Source organism: Chanodichthys erythropterus, chromosome 19 (genome assembly GCF_024489055.1).
Source record: "Chanodichthys erythropterus isolate Z2021 chromosome 19, ASM2448905v1, whole genome shotgun sequence".
NCBI lineage: Eukaryota > Metazoa > Chordata > Actinopteri > Cypriniformes > Xenocyprididae > Chanodichthys > Chanodichthys erythropterus.
Window position 1 is genome coordinate 5,918,914 of NC_090239.1, and position 18,190 is coordinate 5,937,103.

Below are 18,190 nucleotides of genomic sequence, written 5' to 3' on the forward strand. Positions count from 1 at the left end.
TAATGAAACAAATTATTGTGTTTATGAGTGAGTCTACATCTGAAATTGCATACTTCCCAACTATATAGTAGGCAAAACACAGTATGTGACAAAATAAATATGTCCAAATTCACAGTACTTATATAAAAGAGTAAGCAAAAAGGGCCAGGAAAATCTACTACTTTCAGCGAGATTCTAAAGTGTGCGTTTGATGGACATTTTACTATCCAATGAGGCCATGGGAGAGGATTTGTGAATGGCAGTGAAGCGACGCAACTGATGCTAGTAGATCATATGATAATGACAACATGGCGAATGTAGTACGTCCAGATTACATTCATACTTCACAAATTCACACTATATAGAACATGGCTGTGAAGTGATTACTTATTCAAAATAACTACCAACTCAGGAGAGTATGTGATTTCGGACACAGCCTAACTCTTGTGTGAATCACTGAAATAGTCATTCATCCGATTTGTACAAAACAATGATTCATTCAGTAATGAAACAAATGAATGTATTTATGAGTGAGTCATTAAGTTGTTCACTCAACTGAGTTGTTCAAACTGATTCATTCAAGCTGCTACAGTGTATTAATTGGACTAACCCAAACTTTGGAAATATTTTTGTTGGCAGAAATCAAAGATTGACAAAGTAACTAAAGTGTAAGTTGTTCAATATTGTGTTCTTGTTTATTCAACTGAACTGTTGTTTACAAACAATATCACATATCGTGATTTGTGCTGTTGCTCTGAACTCAAAACACTAGCACTCTTGCTCGTGTTACAGTATAGATAAATATTGTTCAGCCTTTTGACGGTATTCAGTATCTACATATTTACATATTTGTTCTGAAATGGCACATTTGGATCACGACAATGCACATCATCGAGCTTGCGTACAGTAGTATTTGCGTTCATTCAATTCAATTCACATTTATTTGTATACCGCTTTTCACAATAGATATCATTTCAAAGCAGCTTTACAGAGAATGCATGTCAACATTTCACAATATACATATTCACATATTCACATAGTTCACAATATTGTTGCTTAATCACCAGAAAACAATCATAAATATATTGTGAATTTTAAATAGGCTATACCAAGCCCCACTAGGTGATAAGGAGAACGTGCACAACACAGATTGACACTGTACATTGTTTAACTGTAGTTTGTGTGTGTGTGTGTTTGTGTGTGTGTGCGTGTGCATGAACAAGAGATATGTGTGAGAGATGTTACACATGACAGATTAGAGAGAGAGAATTCAAAGAGAAGGTGGAGCATACGTGAAACAGAGAAAGTGCCAGGAAGTCCGTGAGGTAGAGTAGCAAACTTATAGGAAAAAAAGAATAACACACTACAAGAAACAAAGCACTGAACAGGTGCTTATACCATACATCTGGACTGTTACACTACCTGACAAATGCGTAAGAGCTCATTTGTAACATTTTCTGCTTGTCATCGGCCCTGTTGTAGTCAAGAGAATCTGAGTTTGCCACATGATCAATGGGCAGGCAGGAGAGGGACATCTCACCATTAAGCTCCTTCATTGGGGAGGATGCAAACTGTGTGGGTTCTGAGTGATGCGCCGGCTGAGACGCTATAGTTGTCAGATAGATTAGAAATTGCACTTTTGGATGCACAGCCAAGCGTGAACCTTCAACGCATACTAATAAAAAAAGACTGTGAGAATGCATTTGATCAATGTCATCTTTCATGCTCTGGAAATTTCCTCTTGCTTTCCAAAACAGAGGAACAAAGAAGAGAGGAAACAAAAAGAGGTTTTATTTACTACAGATTATTTGATTGTTTGTGATCAAACAGGAAAAAATGTTTGCAAAAAAGCAGCAGATTTTACCTTAGCTAGAAAGGAAATATTCACACAGATTTGCACAAAAGGAGACATTCCACAAAGTCTCAGAGGTTTTCTTTTCTATTCAACAACAACCAAAGCTGTTTAGCTTAAAAAAAAAGATAAAAACACCAGAAAAAATAGTTCATATGACATGCATATATTCCAAGTCTTCTAAAACCAAAGCTTTGAACAGGCCGGAATCAGTACAGTACTCACTCAAAAACTTGCCCTTTGCAACCGGTTCTTAAAGGGTTAGTTCACCCAAAAATGAAAATTCTGTCATTAATTATTCACCCTCATGTCGTTCCACACCCGTAAGACCTTTGTTCATCTTTGGAACACGAATTAATAATAATCAATAATTTTTGATGAAATCCGATTGAAATCCACTGAAAGCAACATAATTACAACATTCAATGTCCATAAAAGTAGAAAAGACGTCATTAAAATAGTCAACGTAATTATAGTGTTATGTTATGAAGTGACGAGAATACTTTCTAAATATTGAATTTATTCAAAATTTTTTCCTTTTCCCTATGCTGCAAACAAGCCTTAGGGCTGCCAGTGCAGGGCCCTTGAGAGTTTGCTCATTGGCAAAACATTGGCCCCTTAGCACTGACTCTGCACAGGCAGCCCTCACCTAGCCTTCAGGAAGCCTTAGCACTGTTTTGTTGAAAATAATAAAGTTTGAAGTCATCGTTATGGAGGTAAGCGCATGCTTTAGTTGGGCTCTTGACCCTTGACTTCTTATCTTAAATGTTTCTTTGGCTGCTATAACTGTGTGTTTCTGAAACACATTAGTTATAGCAAAAGTTGTGAGAAGAAAAACTGATCTGATAATTCAGTTATCATGTAGTGGCCTGATTCACTGATTTCACCTGGAGTCTGAACTCTGAGGGCATTGTTTAGATTTAATAATTTCACATTATAGGAGTTCTAGAATACCACTACATGAAATTTTGTCCTGCTTTAATATTTTGAATGTTTTTAAGTCTTAATGCAGAATTTATTTGGACAGGATCATGTAGACTTGCACAGATATCAAGAACCAGCATATGAACCGTAATGGTGACAATCAACGAAAAGCTTTTTTTGTGACTTTAGTATAGCTTGTTTTGTGATGCTCAGTGTTGATCTGAATATTTTGTTGATTGTCACCTTTGTTGAGGTTTATACGCTGAATCTTGATGTCACTGTGTCTGCATGGTCTTGTCAAAATAAATTCTGCATAATGACTAATGTTCAAAACTTTAAAGCAGGACAAAATTTCATGCAGTGGCATTCTAGAGCTCTAAATAATGTCCTCAGAGATCAGGCCACTACATGATAACTGAATCATCAGATAAGTTTTTTTTCTTTCTTTTTGCTATAACAAATGTGCTTCAGAAACTCTAGAACAGCCAGGAAAACATTAAAGGGATAGGCTCATTTTTTTCACCCAAAAATGAAAATTTGATGTTTATCTGCTTACCACCAGCACATCCAAGATGTAAGTGACTTTGTTTCTTCAGTAGAACAAAAATGATGATTTTTAACTCCAACCTTTGCGGTCTGTCAGTCAAATAATGCTAGTGGATGGGAACTTCTACTATAAGAGTAAATAAAACTTGCATAGACAAGTCCAAATTAAACCCTGCGGCTCGTGACGACACATTGATGTCCTAAGACACGAAACGATCGGTTTGTGCGATAAACCGAACAGTATTTATATCATTTTTTTAACTCTAATACACCACTATGTCCAACTGCATTCAGCACTCGGTTAGTGAGGTCTGATCATGCTCTGACAGCGGCAGTGATGTCTTGCGCATATACTTCAATGAGAGCGAGACATCACTGCCGCTGTCAGAGCGCGATCAGACAGCTGGGTTTAATTTGGACTTGTCTATGCAAGTTTTGTTCCCATCCACTCTAATTATTTGACTGACAGACAAGTTGGAGTTAAAAATCATCATTTGTGTTCTACTGAAGAAACAAAGTCACCTATTATTTTCAATAAAACAGCGCTAAGGCTTCCTGGAGGCTAATTGAGGTTCTGCCCGTGCAGGGCCAGTGCTTAATGGCCAATGTTTTGCCAATGAACAAATTCTCAGGGGCCCTGTGCTGGCAGCCCTAAGTGGGCCCATAAAGGGCCAGTGCAGGTTTGTTTGCAGGGTGTCAGTCTGTTACGCAGCTGTGTTTCCATGTTTACGTCTGAAAGCCGGCTCATTATTGGCTGGCTGCTGCATCAGCATCACACACACCTCATGCTGCTCACATGAACAGGCATCGGCCAATACTGAGCCAGCGTTCGGACGTAGAACCTGGAAGCACTGCAATGAAAATAACGTAGCAGAATGACAGGGGAGAGACGAATTTTTGAATAAAGTTATTTTTATTTTGCTTTTGCACACAAAAAGTAGTCTAATCTCTTCATAATATTAAGGTTGAAGCACTGTAATCATGTTGATTATTTTAACTATGTTTTTATTACTTTTTTGGACATTGACTTTGTTGTTTTCAATGGAGAATAAAAAAAAAAAAAAAAAAAAAAATCTCTTGGATTTCATTAGAAATGTCTGTATTTGTGTGCCGAAAATGAACGAAGGTCTTACGGGTGTGGAACCACATGAGGGTAAGTAATAAATGACAGAAATTTCATTTTTGGGTGAACTAACCCTTTAAAACGTTCAAATATGGCACCTGAGATGCTGATTGGTCGATCGATGATATCACTGGTTATTGCTTGTTGCATCATTTAAATATACAGAAGCGCACTTAAATTTCACTCCATTCCTCACATAAACATATGACTTCAGACTTGAAATGGTATTTCACTTGCAATATTTCATGGTGGGATTTTGTTCATTCCCTACACGAGTCAAAGACAGAGTTGTCTTATCTTGGTGTGTATGCTAAATTAATTGATAATAATCAATGTGGAAAATGAGGGTGCTTCTTTGACTCCATTAATTAACCCTGTTCAGACACCAAAAAGGCTTATAATTAAACTTAATAACTAGAGTAAAAGTGTGTGTGTGTATTTGTTCGATAATATAAAATAAAGACGAGGGTAGCCATGAGACATATGCATTCCAAACACACACATACGCGCTTCTATCTGAGTAGATCATGATTGTCTGTCGTCATGACAACTCTGACCCATCTGCTACCTGTCATTGCCATGTCAGCCAAGAAAAGGCAAGATGATATGAAGTGATGTGATATGTTGATGATGGTGTGTGAGATATGATCTAAGGTTATGACAGTTCCATTTAAAGCTCTAGTTAGTTTCCGCAGCTTTCACCGACACCCTGCAGCATATCTATGTGCCGTTTAGACGCACGTGTGTGTGTGTGTGTGTGTTGCTGCCGCTACACTGAAGCGTTTTCATGTCATTACATTTCTCATGCTCTGCTGACTACACTTGTCTGCACTGATACCAAACTAATAAAGACTAATGAATCCGTCTAACTGATGATAATAATGTCATTAAAATGCAAATCCTTAATTTCTTTTAATTGTATTACATCACATGCAATCAATCACAACAACTTATTTTGCTGTCAAAACTTCCCTAGCCTACTTTTATTATAATTACACAAGCTGAAGAACAACTTGGAGATCATTACGTCTGCATTACAAATATTTACATTATTCTTGTTAGTCTTCATTGAATCCTCTGATAAATGTGTGTGGTGACTGTAAAAAATGAACAGCAATACCAATTAATTGCATTTGAATTAAATGAATCAAGGGAAGGCAGCGTGGTGTTATTTCAATACAGTTATCCCCGCTAGAAATGTTACATTCCCAGAACATTCCTAGAACGTCCCCACTGGTGTTAAGGACGTTGTCTAGTAACGTTCCCAGTACATTCACAGACGGTCACAATGTGGAGTTCTTTTAAGGTTTGGGGAACGTTATTTGGTGGACCTTCACAGAACATTCAGGACGTTCTCTGAACGTTTAGGGAACCATCTTTTATTTGGAAATGTTTATTTTATTTGGAATTGAACATTAGAGCTAAACTGGCTAACAAAAGTGGCTGTTCAAAGAAAAACTATTTTTTCTTAAATGTCTTACAAAAAAAAAAAAGCTCTTTAAAGGTAGTTAATCTTTTGAGCAAAACTTTGGGGTTTGTGATGTCACCCAACTGGGAAGAAGCCCGTTGTAGTCCCTACCAGCCGTTTGTTGTAGTCAATAAAAAGTGATTTCTGTAAAAGAAAATATCTCCCTTTGCATTGAACTTTGAGCGTCGTAACTTTACAGATGTTGTTTATGCTCAAACAGCAACAATTACACACTAACTAAAGTTAAAAAAAGTTAAACCATAATCAACCACCCCTTTAACAGATTTTTTGTTTTAATTTTTATTTCGCATAGCATTTTTAAATTTAATTATTTTATTTTATATCCAAGTGGCATTTAATTCATTACAAATTGTATGAAATACCACCCACAAGTCATATAAGATCCATTGATGTAAACTGACGACATGCATATGCTATTGTTTTCTTTCTTTAAAAAAAAAAAAAAAAAAATTCACAAAAGCCATGATTTATTGATAACCCTAAAATTAGTTTTGGTTTGTTTTACAACACTCAAAAAAATAAACATAAAATGGTTTCACTCAATCCATCCTCATTCACATTACTTAAAAAACTCATGTAACTACATGATCTTGAGTTGTTTCTACTAAAATGATTATTGTCAGCTTTAATTAATAAGTGTTTGTTCAGTCAACTTAATATTGCTGAGTGAAACGCACAAATAAATGTTAACATAGGACCAGCAGCTATATCACCCTGTAGCCCAAGACTGGTTCCCCACTGAAGCTAAGCAGGGCTGAGCCTGGTTAGTACCTGGATGGGAGACCTCCTGGGAAAACTAGGTTGCTGGAAGAGGTGTTAGCGATGCCAGCAGGAGGTGCTCACCCTACGCTCTGTGTGGGTCCTAACACCCCAGTATAGTGATGGGGACACTATACTGTCAAAAAGCACCTTCCTTCGGATGAGATGTTAAACCAAGGTCCTGACTCTCTGTGGGCATTAACAGTCCCAGGATGTCTTTCGAAAAGTGTAGGGGTGTAATCCTGACATCCTGGCCACATTTGCCTATTAGCCTCTGACTTTCATGGCTTCCTAATCATCCCCATATACTGATTGGTTTCATCACTCTATCTCCTCTCCACCAATAAGCTGGTGTGTGGTGGGCGTTCTGGTGCAATTTGGCTGCTGTCGCATTATCCAGGTGGATGCTGCACATTGGTGGTGGTTGAGGAGATTTTTCAGAAAAGCGCTATATAAATGTAACAAATTATTATTATAACTAACTAGGCAGTGGATACATAGTTCCCAGCATGCTTTGTAAGGGACTGCGTTAGGAGAGTAAATTTAGGGATTAAAGTGTTATTTTATGTTTTTCGGTAAAGGGAAAGATGTTGTTAGTTTATGTTAGTGTTTAATGTTCAGTTATGTTGGAGATATAGAGGCGTTTCTGTAATGTTTTTGAATTGTGTCGTTACCATTATGTAGAAGAGTGTCGCCTGTGTTTAGATTGAGTTTGTTCATTTTGTGAGTGCATTTTGTAGAGCAAAATGATTTAATAAAGGTGAATTTAAATCAATAAATGTGTTCACCTTACATAATAAACTTTTACAAATTTAACATTATTAACTGCACATATAAATATTATATAACAGTGACAAATTCAAATGCCAGTCAGCTGTCACCACTGTATCCCAGAACCATATTGTTGCAAATCTGTCATTCAGCCATGTTGGTGAATGATGTCACACAGGTGGTGGAGTAATAACTTCTCTAAATGAATCCATTTGGGAGCGAATTAATGCTAGATTTTCTACTATAAATTATGGACATGGCATATTTTTCTCAGTTATTTTGCTTTATTTCCAGATTCAGTTATAGTCTCTTTCTTACGTACTAGAGTGCGCGAATGCGTTGTGCGCACTCTTAAAAAATATTGCTTAAAATCTCTTGACAAACTAAAATATGTATATGACATTTGTATATATTCAAAATAAATTAAATAAATTGTACTTAATGTCGGCTTGCTTATTTTGCTCAAGATAACTATTTATTAAGTCCACATGTCATAAAAACAAGAAACTATGCTTCTAGCCTCAGCTCGTTTGAACTGCGAATGATCGTTTGAACTATGGTTTCAGGAAACACCAAATCATTGAACTATGTTAGTAATGAAGGAACTTGTGATGTTAGTTGTAGTTGTAGTGGTTGGGAACTGACATCAGAGCTGCTGAATTCAGCACCATGGACAGCAGCTGTATTGTCCCACCAGGGTTCAGCACCTTGGACAGCACCTACTGCACCAACAAATGGAGTCTGCAATCAACCCAGTCAAGAAGGCAACCTCTCAGAGCATATGTATTTAATACTGAGAGGTGGAAATGGAAGCAATACAAGCTTTTCTTCTTTTTCCCTGCTTTTTTTTTTTTTTCCATCAGCTTGTTTCAAGATGCTAGCTGAACAAGACCACATCACTTCTCTGACCTAGAAAACTAAATCTTAACAGGAGGCCCCAACATTTATCTAGTGGCTTTCATAAGAGAGTGGTTTCTCAAGTGTTCAAAGACTTTAGAGAGCCCAGCGCTGTTTGGGGAGAGATTCCTCACATACCACAACACATACCACAACTTTAGTGGTGCTGGGATGAAGGAAGCTTTGGCTAAATCACACATTTGACACTTTAGGGTGCAGACCTAACAAGACAACAGCAGAGGTAATGTGCAGAGACTAGAGTGAATGAAAAGATGTATCCAGTGCATCCAATCAATAAATCACACGCCTGAATGAATAAAAAAGTATGGTGGTACCCGGGGGTGTGAGTTTGGCTGGTTCGATTTTTTTTTTTGGAGGGCTCTTAACAGTGTGAAATGGATTGGTGTTTACCCTGTGTCTGCTGCCAGGGAGTTGCAGACATTTATGGCTCATGTGATTGATTTAAAAAAAAAAAAAGAACTGAGTACCAATTGAAGCAAATATGGCAGTGTCTCCTTCAGAAATCATTCTAATATGTGACCCTGGACCACAAGACCAGTCATAAGTCTCACGGGTATATTTGTAACAATAGCCAACAATACATTGTAGGGGTCAAAATTATTGATTTTTCTTTTATGCCAAAAATCATTAGGATATTAAGTAAAGATTATGTTCCATGAAGATATTTTGTAAATTTCCTACCGTAAATATATATAAAAATAATTTTTGTGAGTGGATATGCATTGCTAAGGACTTTAAAGGCGATTTTATCAATTTTTTTTTTTTTTTTTTTTTTTGCACTCTCAGATTCCAGATTTTCAAATAGTTGTATCTCTGCCAAATATTGTCCTATCCTAGCAAACCATACATCAATGGAAAGATTTTTTATTTTTTTTATTTTTTTTAATTATTTTTATTTTTAAAAAAGTATCACAATTTCAATATATATATATATATATATATATATATATATATATATATATATATATATATATATATATATATATATATATATATATATAAAAAATGAATTCATGTAAAAAAAATAAAAATAAATACAAAATAAAAAAAAAAAAATCTTACTGACCCCAAACTTTTGAACACTAATGCATTTTTGACAAAATGTAATCACCTTATTCCTGACGAGCCTACTGCATTTTGAATTATGGGTGGCACTTCCGGTTTGGGGAACTTCCATTCAAAATGACACGAATGAAACAAATAATTTAAAATCATAAGGTTGCCCTACAAATAAAGCTCATCTGTCAGTTTGACTGAAGGAGCTGTCAATTCTCCTTCATGTTTTATTTCCAGACATCATGAGAATAACGTAACGCTTGGTATTTTAACAAGACGTTTTATAACAAGAACTTTTCCTCCTCAAATCATTGCGTCTCTTTCCATGTTTGACAGAAATCACTTTGAAATAGTATCACGCAATGCTGAAGTTAATGAACATTTTGATTAAGGCAACATATGTTGCATAATACAGATATACTGCATATTACTACAGTGATATTTAACCCGTCCATTATTGCTGTGGAACGAATGTGGGCTATTCATGTTTTTTTTAAAGTATCTTGATGCTTTTACACTTTTAAATGTCCTTTTATTATTCGATGGTTGAAGGGTGAGGAGAAAAAGGATTTTTGCATTCATAGAGTTAGTCTTTCACTGATTGTTTACAGCTCAATGGAGGTTACACACCAATAATTCGCGCAAAGTGTCATGGGGCATAAAAATAAGGTGGATGGTTAGCATGCATTGTGCTGTGACAGTATTAACAGATTCAGCAAAATAAAGAGAAAACCCCAAGATCATAGTGGAGATGGTGTAAAGGTCACCTCTAACCTCCTTTTCCTCAGATATGTTTACTTGTTGGGTTTACTGTAGTGAATGTGGATAAGGACCTTGGTGCACTTTGGGCCATAACCGCAGGTCTTGAGTTTACACCCAAGATCCTCCCGTCTTGTTAAGGTGTGTAAATAAATATGACATGTGGGAAGTGGAGATGTAGATAAATATATGAGATGTAATGTAGGGGGGCTGTGCTCTTGTGATAAGATGCACTCTGTTGAGATATCAGTTTTTCACTGCTTGTTGTAGCAATATGTCATTTTAACATACAGCCATGTTACAGTGTGTGTGTGTGTGTGTTGCTCAGGCCCTAGATTCTCCTCTTAAAGTGATATGTCACCCAAAAATTAAGATTATGTCATTATTTATCACCTTCATGTCATTCCAAATGTCTACATAATACTATAATATTTATTTCAACACAAAATGAGAATTTCTGAAGTCTTTAAAACAAATATGAAGGTTGACAGTATCATTTACGTTTTATGCATTATATCTTAATTATTAAAGGTACAATTTGTGATATTTTTTTCCGCTAGAGGTCGCTAGAAGCCTATTGAAAACAAAGGCGTAGTTTGATGACGCCAAGTTTTAGAGCGGAAACTTGGGACATGTGATCTGCGTTCCATTTGACAGGGTCTCTACGCAGTGTGCACTGCTCCCTACTCCCTGAGCACGGTATATCAGTTGAAGTGGACTTCGCTGACAATAATCGCTCATTTGGAACGCCCTGTCATCAAAGAAAGTCAACGACAGTGTCGCGCAGATTATAATATAACATAAATAAATAGATATTATAATTTACTTTCGAATTTAAAATTGACTCTGTAACTTGAAGCTGTAACTGCCATGCCATATAAAAATAAATTCTCATTTTGTAAACTGTATAACGGTATTAATCCATGGTCTGGGTCTCATCTCGTGCGCTTTCTTTTCCACGCGCAGCCGCATAGTAAACAATTCTGAGGTAAATAAAGTAAAATAAAAATGACTACAGAGCCTCAGATGCTTTTCAACACTTTTACTTTGTCATGCCTATTCATAGAATAAAATATACAAATGTAACACATCGCCATAACCATTCATACTTTCGTTCAAAATTTATGAATACTCAAAATGTAAATCCCTCCATCGGAGAACCGTTTAAAAACTCTTTCAACAGCTCCACTCCATCATAGTTCTGACTGGTGACGTGGTGCGCAATGACAGTTGGGTAATTTTACCTCTCTACTTCCTGTGAAGTGATGTATCGATGTTCCCTTATTCCCTATGCCGTTCGCAGTGCCCTTCGAACTGAACATGTTCGCTCCCTTCGGAATGGAATCTCACTTAAGATGGCAAAATACCGTGTGAAGTCCACTTCGCAGTCCACTTACGGCCGAATGGAACGCACCTGTGGTCTCCATCTCAACGGACGGTGCAAAAGAATAGGGATTGGAGTCTGGAAGAACTCATGTTCATGGATGCGATTATTAACTTTACTGTAGTATGAAGCAGAGCAGGACCGAGTGTTACGGGAGCTGAACGAGGAGCTGGAGCGATTGATCAACACACGCCTCACGAGCAGCGGGACTTTTATTATGACACAGTCGCCGGCGCCACTTCTGCTTTTCCGGTCATGCGTTTACGGGAGCTGTCCTTGTCAACAGAACCAGCGGCAGATGGTAAACAGTAATTATGTTCCATACATTAGTAACACAATCCACCATAAAACGTGCAAGAAGTAAATAAGGAACTGCTTGAAGCAAGCTAGTGGTTTGCTGGACGCTAGACACTACTTCCGCATTTGTCCACGGCACTTGTCATGTGGTTTCTACGTCAGTAAAGGCGGTAACAAAGGCGGTAACTGACGTCACTGACAGGCGACTGCACTGCCCCGTGTTACTGTTTAGAATGGGAATTTTCTCATGATTTACAAGTAGTTGAAAACATTAGAGATATTGTTAGTAATCAGCTGGACAAAATATATAACACTAGCCTGGTGGTTTTTGGATATTTTACTGCAAAAATCTTACATATTGTACCTTTAAGCTAACCTGAAACTACTAATGTACTGTATCAATCAACAGTTTTGGTATGTTTTTTTTAAAAAGTGTCAGATTTTTTTTTTTATGTTCCTGAATAAAGATGCTCTCCAACCCTGCATTTATTTGTTCAAAAATACAGTAAAACTGTAAATATGTTTACTATTTAAAATAACTGTTTTCTATTTAAATATATTTTAAAACGTAATTTATTTATTTTTAAAAAAAGTTAAATAATAATAATATTTAATTTTTTTATATATATATTTATATTTGTATAATAGTATGTTTATTATTTATGTTTATTATTATTTATAATAATATGTAATATTATGAGAAAAATATGGAATTGTTCAGCACATCCATTTTCAAGATCACTTTTTAAACTAGGATCTTACTAGAAACACTTAATATAAAGTCTTTGTGCAAGGAATAGACTGAAACAAATAATTATTCACTGCTAACCAAGTACCGTTTTTGAATCTGAACACAAATGCAAATGACATTTGAGAGTTTTGGTAGAGAACAACCAGGTGAAATATTCCTTGAACCTCATCTTGTGTTTGTTGCCTTATAAACCAGCTGATTATAAATTCAGTTCATGTTTCGACGAGTTGCATTCGTCTTGCCCAACCGCTTCCATTCCACGATATTGGAATGAAGGTCCTCAAACAAGTTTGTTAAATAAGGTGCAAATGTTTGACGATTAAACATTTAAGCTACTTTCTTGCTAAGTGCTTCACAGTAGCAACCAGTGCACTTAAGCAGGAGAAAAAGAAGAGTTTAAACACATCAAAGTGACAGAAATCATTCCCCTTGAAAAGCGCCTCAGTAATTAGAAGACGGTGCAATCCATGTGATGGAAATTCAGGGTGCAGTATAATTGAAGTAATTTGACAACCCCGTTTTCAAATTAAATTTGCTTCTTTTCAATGCATGAGACTTTTTACACTCAGGACGAGTCTGCGCTTAAATAAGTTTGCCCTGCGGCTTGATGGATGTGCTGAACGGATATTAGATTTCTGAAAGCTCGACCAGTAAGTGGCATATCTCTTGTGTTTAATTGAATGGTTCCCTACAGACTAATTTTACCACTTTGAGTAAACTTTCTTTCAATGTGAACAAAATATAGTAGGGGACATGGTATTGGAATGTCTTTTTACTGTTGCTGTGGTTCAAATTTTATGGTGTAATCTGTCACGGCTTGTCAAGGCTATTGAAGGAAATGCATTAAACACACTCCTTGTTCATCACAACACAAAACATCTCAGCGAGAAGTGATTTTAACCCTTTTGAAGCACTCCGCTTTATCACCAAGACGTATGATAGCAATATGTACTCTTGTTATGGCCTTAGCTAGCCACTTTGAGCTAATGTTTCCCCTCACTGTCACCAAGAGACCAACTTGAGACATCGAATGTCTCTGAATGATTACTTTACTTATGTCCTCTCCTAGAAAATGCAGACCTGTACAGCAGTGAATCTCATCTAGTGGATCGTGTAACATTCCTTGATTCTTGGAACCCATAAATAAAACTACAAGCTAAATCAACCAATCAATCAATCAACCAACAAATCATCTGATCAATCGATCCATCCATCCGATTCTGACAACTCAGACACCTATAGTGGTACCTTACAAAGTTTTCACTGGCTTTAGTTCCGATCAATCTTCAGATGATTTGATTACGATGATTACATCTCTAAAGTTTCCCATCTAGTTTACAATTTAAATGTCGTTTAATGACATGTTAATATTGTACGTTTCCATGTCTATCCAAGCATTCAAACATGTACAGAATACACCTTGCCACCAAATAAGCCTACCTGTCCATACAAATATGAATTAGATGACCCTGAAGTGTCAGAAAAAAGGTAAGACACTGCTCACATATAAGGTTCTGACAATACAACAACCTTCCTGACTGTATCAATCAAACTTTACTCTCCTGCTATTGATTTACAATACAGTCAGTGGGAATTCTCCAGTGTCATTTTAAGGGAGAACACTTACATTTATTGATATTGTTAAGGTCAAAGAATAGAGTAGATGCAACAGTCAATTCAAAAACTCTAAATCAATATGGCTAGTAACATTCCATATATGATTTATAAGTGTTGGCATGCAAAGTCTACAACAAACCTGCTTTTTTATAGGTGAAGTGTTTTATTTCTACAGTCACTGTGATTTTGCCAAGTAAGACAAATTTTGTTGATCCTGAAACATTTCTGTTTGAAAATTTAGACCTAACCCTATCCTGACCCTAAAACTAACCCAACCCATAAGTTATTCCTAAAATCAGAGGGAATTGATAGGTGAATAACACTGATGTAGTCTCTAACGCTTGTTGTAAGTCTACACTTGACATAAAATGTAATTGGTTGATTGGAGTGTTGTTCCAGGATCAACAAAGAAGCTGATCAAGAAACATGTTGTACTTGGTGAAATCACGTTCACCTATTTGTACACCAGCAAACAGAATCCCAAAGGTGAAACATTTACTTCTGCTAAATTAATTCACATTAATATCAACTCAAAAATAATCTATTCAAAAATAATCTAGTCTTTAGTCACATAGAGCTTATGCTGTTCAAAGGACTTATTTGCCTGGAAATTAAATGTGGTTCAGTCCCCACTGGTTGCTACGGAGATCAACACATCCTAGTCATTTCCCTGGGAGATGGCAGATTATTAGCCATATTTATACAACAGAGAAAAGTAATGGTGACATGTCGAGGGATAAAAGAGGTTTATAAAAATGGCTTCAGGGATCTAATCTATTGGTATTATCAGCTGTCTAAACGGTTTTGACAGCTAGCTGCACCTGGACACAAACATGAATGCATGCTCAAACACACACACACACGCACGCACGCACGCACGCACACACACACACACACACACACACACACACACACACACACACACACAACCAGAATCATTTCCTATATAATTGTGATTTCTGTTGTGATTTCTAAATGTTTAACTCTGCACTTCCACAAAGATCAATGTAAGAAAATTAAACATTTCCCAATGGTCACACAATTATACACAACAACATGGAGGTCAAAGTGTCCTCCAAACACATGCGTTTTGCTTACAGACAAGTTATCAAAGGGTTGTAACACAAGAACAGTCTATACTATTTCACTCAGACCTTTAAACCACAAGCGACCGATTGCTATGGGAACAGTGGCAGAAATCAAGTGGAGGTTACCTAGTGTTGGGTCACCTGACCTGAGGAAAAAAAAACTAAAACAAAAAAAATCCTGGACATGGCCTGAAGGCCTGAAAAAAAGATGAAACCCTACAGCGCCCTCCATTGGTCATTTATGATAACCGAACTATGATGGGATGTTTCCTGGCAATGTTCCCTCTAATTTTTGTTTAGAAAAACCCAAATCAATTGGGCGGACTCTTCAGCCACCTGAGCAGACATTACATTTACCATGGGGCTCAAAAGTTGGACACACTCAGATAATACTGGATTCAAAATACAATTTAAACCAGAAAATAGAGAAAGATTTAACAAAAAATAAAACAAGGAAAAAGTAAATAATTAAAAAAAAAAGTCAAATGATGAAGAAATATTAGATTGTGCACTGTATTCAAGACTTTGTCACTGTAATTTCCAGTACAAATAGGGAAAACATAATATTATTCAAATATAAATATATAAATATTTATATATTATATAAATAGTATTTATTTAAGTATTATTATTTAGCAATTTTTATTTTATAATTTTTAATATTTATTTTAATAATTTTTATTATTATAAAATATATAAATATTTATTATTTTAAAATGTATTATCATATAAATAATAATGCATTGCACATGTGTGCTGTTATACACTCTAAAACACAGGTGTCAAACATATGGCCCTTGGGCCGAATATGGCCCACAATGGTGTCCAGTTCGGCCCGGGGGATGATTTGAACAATAATAAAACAAATTGCTTTGCAGTCATTTTCCCAAACTGTCATTTGTGTGGAAATATTATGAAGTCTGTAAACAGGACGATCTCTGTATAAGTAGCCTATTTTATAAGCGCAGCACTGCTTTGTGTACAGCAGTAACCAAGGAAATGCTATATCGCTGCAGTTCCACAAGTGCCATATGCATTTTCATTCAATCCGTCTGCTATTTTTGTTTTATGCAGACGTGTCTTATGTAGCATAATTTCACAGGTATCGAATGTGCTCCCAAAAAATTGGAATTTGCCATAAAAAAAAATCAGTAATAATAAAAAATTAAATAAAACATCTAATAAAGTCTTCAATGTACAGTTTGTATGATTAATATTAATGTAACTGTCAGTTTAAAAAAAAAAAAAATAAATAAATAAATAAATAAATCTGCCCGCACATGGTTACATTTTTTTCCCATCCGGCCCTCAACATAAAATGAGTTTGACACCCCTGCTCTAGTGTTGGCTAAAAAAAAAAAAAAAAAAAAAAAAAAAAAAAAAAAAGAAGAAAGTAAGAAAGAAAGAAAGAAAGAAAGAAAGAAAGAAAGAAAGAAACAGCTTGCATATTTTTTTTGAGTTAAGACAACTTTGAGTGAAATTACATTCAACCAACAAGCTACAGTGAGTTAGAAGTATTTAATAATTTGTAGCATGAACAATTTTTTTTTTTTCAAGTCACTCCAGCTAAGTTAGTTCTGGAACCAGTTAATCTTCTCTGTTTCATTTGAAATCAACACCTATCACAGCAAATGCTAGTGTAACTTATTTAGCATGTATTTTTAATGAACAAGTAAGATATAGGGTATATGTCGAACATCACATGACCAAACCGGAAAACTGGTCTCAAAACTGGCATACAGTATATATGGACTTTTAAGGTAATCAGCAAAACTACCTAGTTCACATTGTTATAGGTGTTTTATTCTATTAAATATCTAAACGTTAGTGTGAAGAAAAAAAATTAAATATAGCTTTTAAATATCAATCTGCATATGTGGCGGACACCAGTTGCTCATCTTTGCTCGTTCCTTTTAAGTTATCTTGAATAAAACAGCATTTTTTTTTTCATGAAGCACATAAAAAAACTTAAACCGGAAGCGATCTGATCTGTTTTACAGAATACGGAAGTTAGATTGCGCATTTAACCCCTATTACTTGTCACTGCATGGCATAAGCATAGTCATCACTTATAGGGCCCTATTTTAATGATTTAAGCGCATGGTCTAAAGCGCACTGCGCAAGTGCACTTAGGGTGTGTCCGAATCCACGTTTGCTAGTTTAAAGATGGGAAAAATGGTCGGCGCGCCCGGCTCAGAGTTGTTTATATTCTCTTAATGAGTCATGGGTGTGCATGAGCGTAACCATGCATTTGTTGTTGTGGTAACTGGTCCGCTCAATTACTTTTTGAAATCTCCTGTATCAGTGGACATCTTGATGGACTCTATCCATCCGTTTAACTCTCAAACAAATTTTGGAATCTCTAAGTTTTCCTTCAGCATGAATTTTTGTCTGTCTGCACAGGGGCAACACCACCAGAAGCGCATACATGCAGCTTAGAGGGAGAATTGCTCAGTGGGACAATTTAGAAAGTTTGACAGATTTTCAATATTTGTTAGAGGAGACGTCAATTAATTCACTGCTTCCTGTCTTCAGACCTCTGAGTGACCGCTTGGTTGCCTCAGGGATGAAACGATCCCATACATTTTTAAAACACACAATCAGCGGCAGAGCAGATAGCCTGTAAGGTTTATTTTGTCTTCAGTGTTCGCTCATATTCAGAGGGAGTGTGTTCTTTTATTTTTATTTTCGTGGCTACCAAATTAGCTGCAGCACTTCAGACAAAAACAGTCCTTCCAACCAGCCCTGGCGCCTCCGTTGATCATTTTGAAAATGTTACAGCCAGTGCTGAGAAGATAATTACTATCATCAAGCCGTCAGACCATCATCCTTTTCAATTTACTGCAAGGGCTCCATCAGCTGACAGCCGGTGCGTAA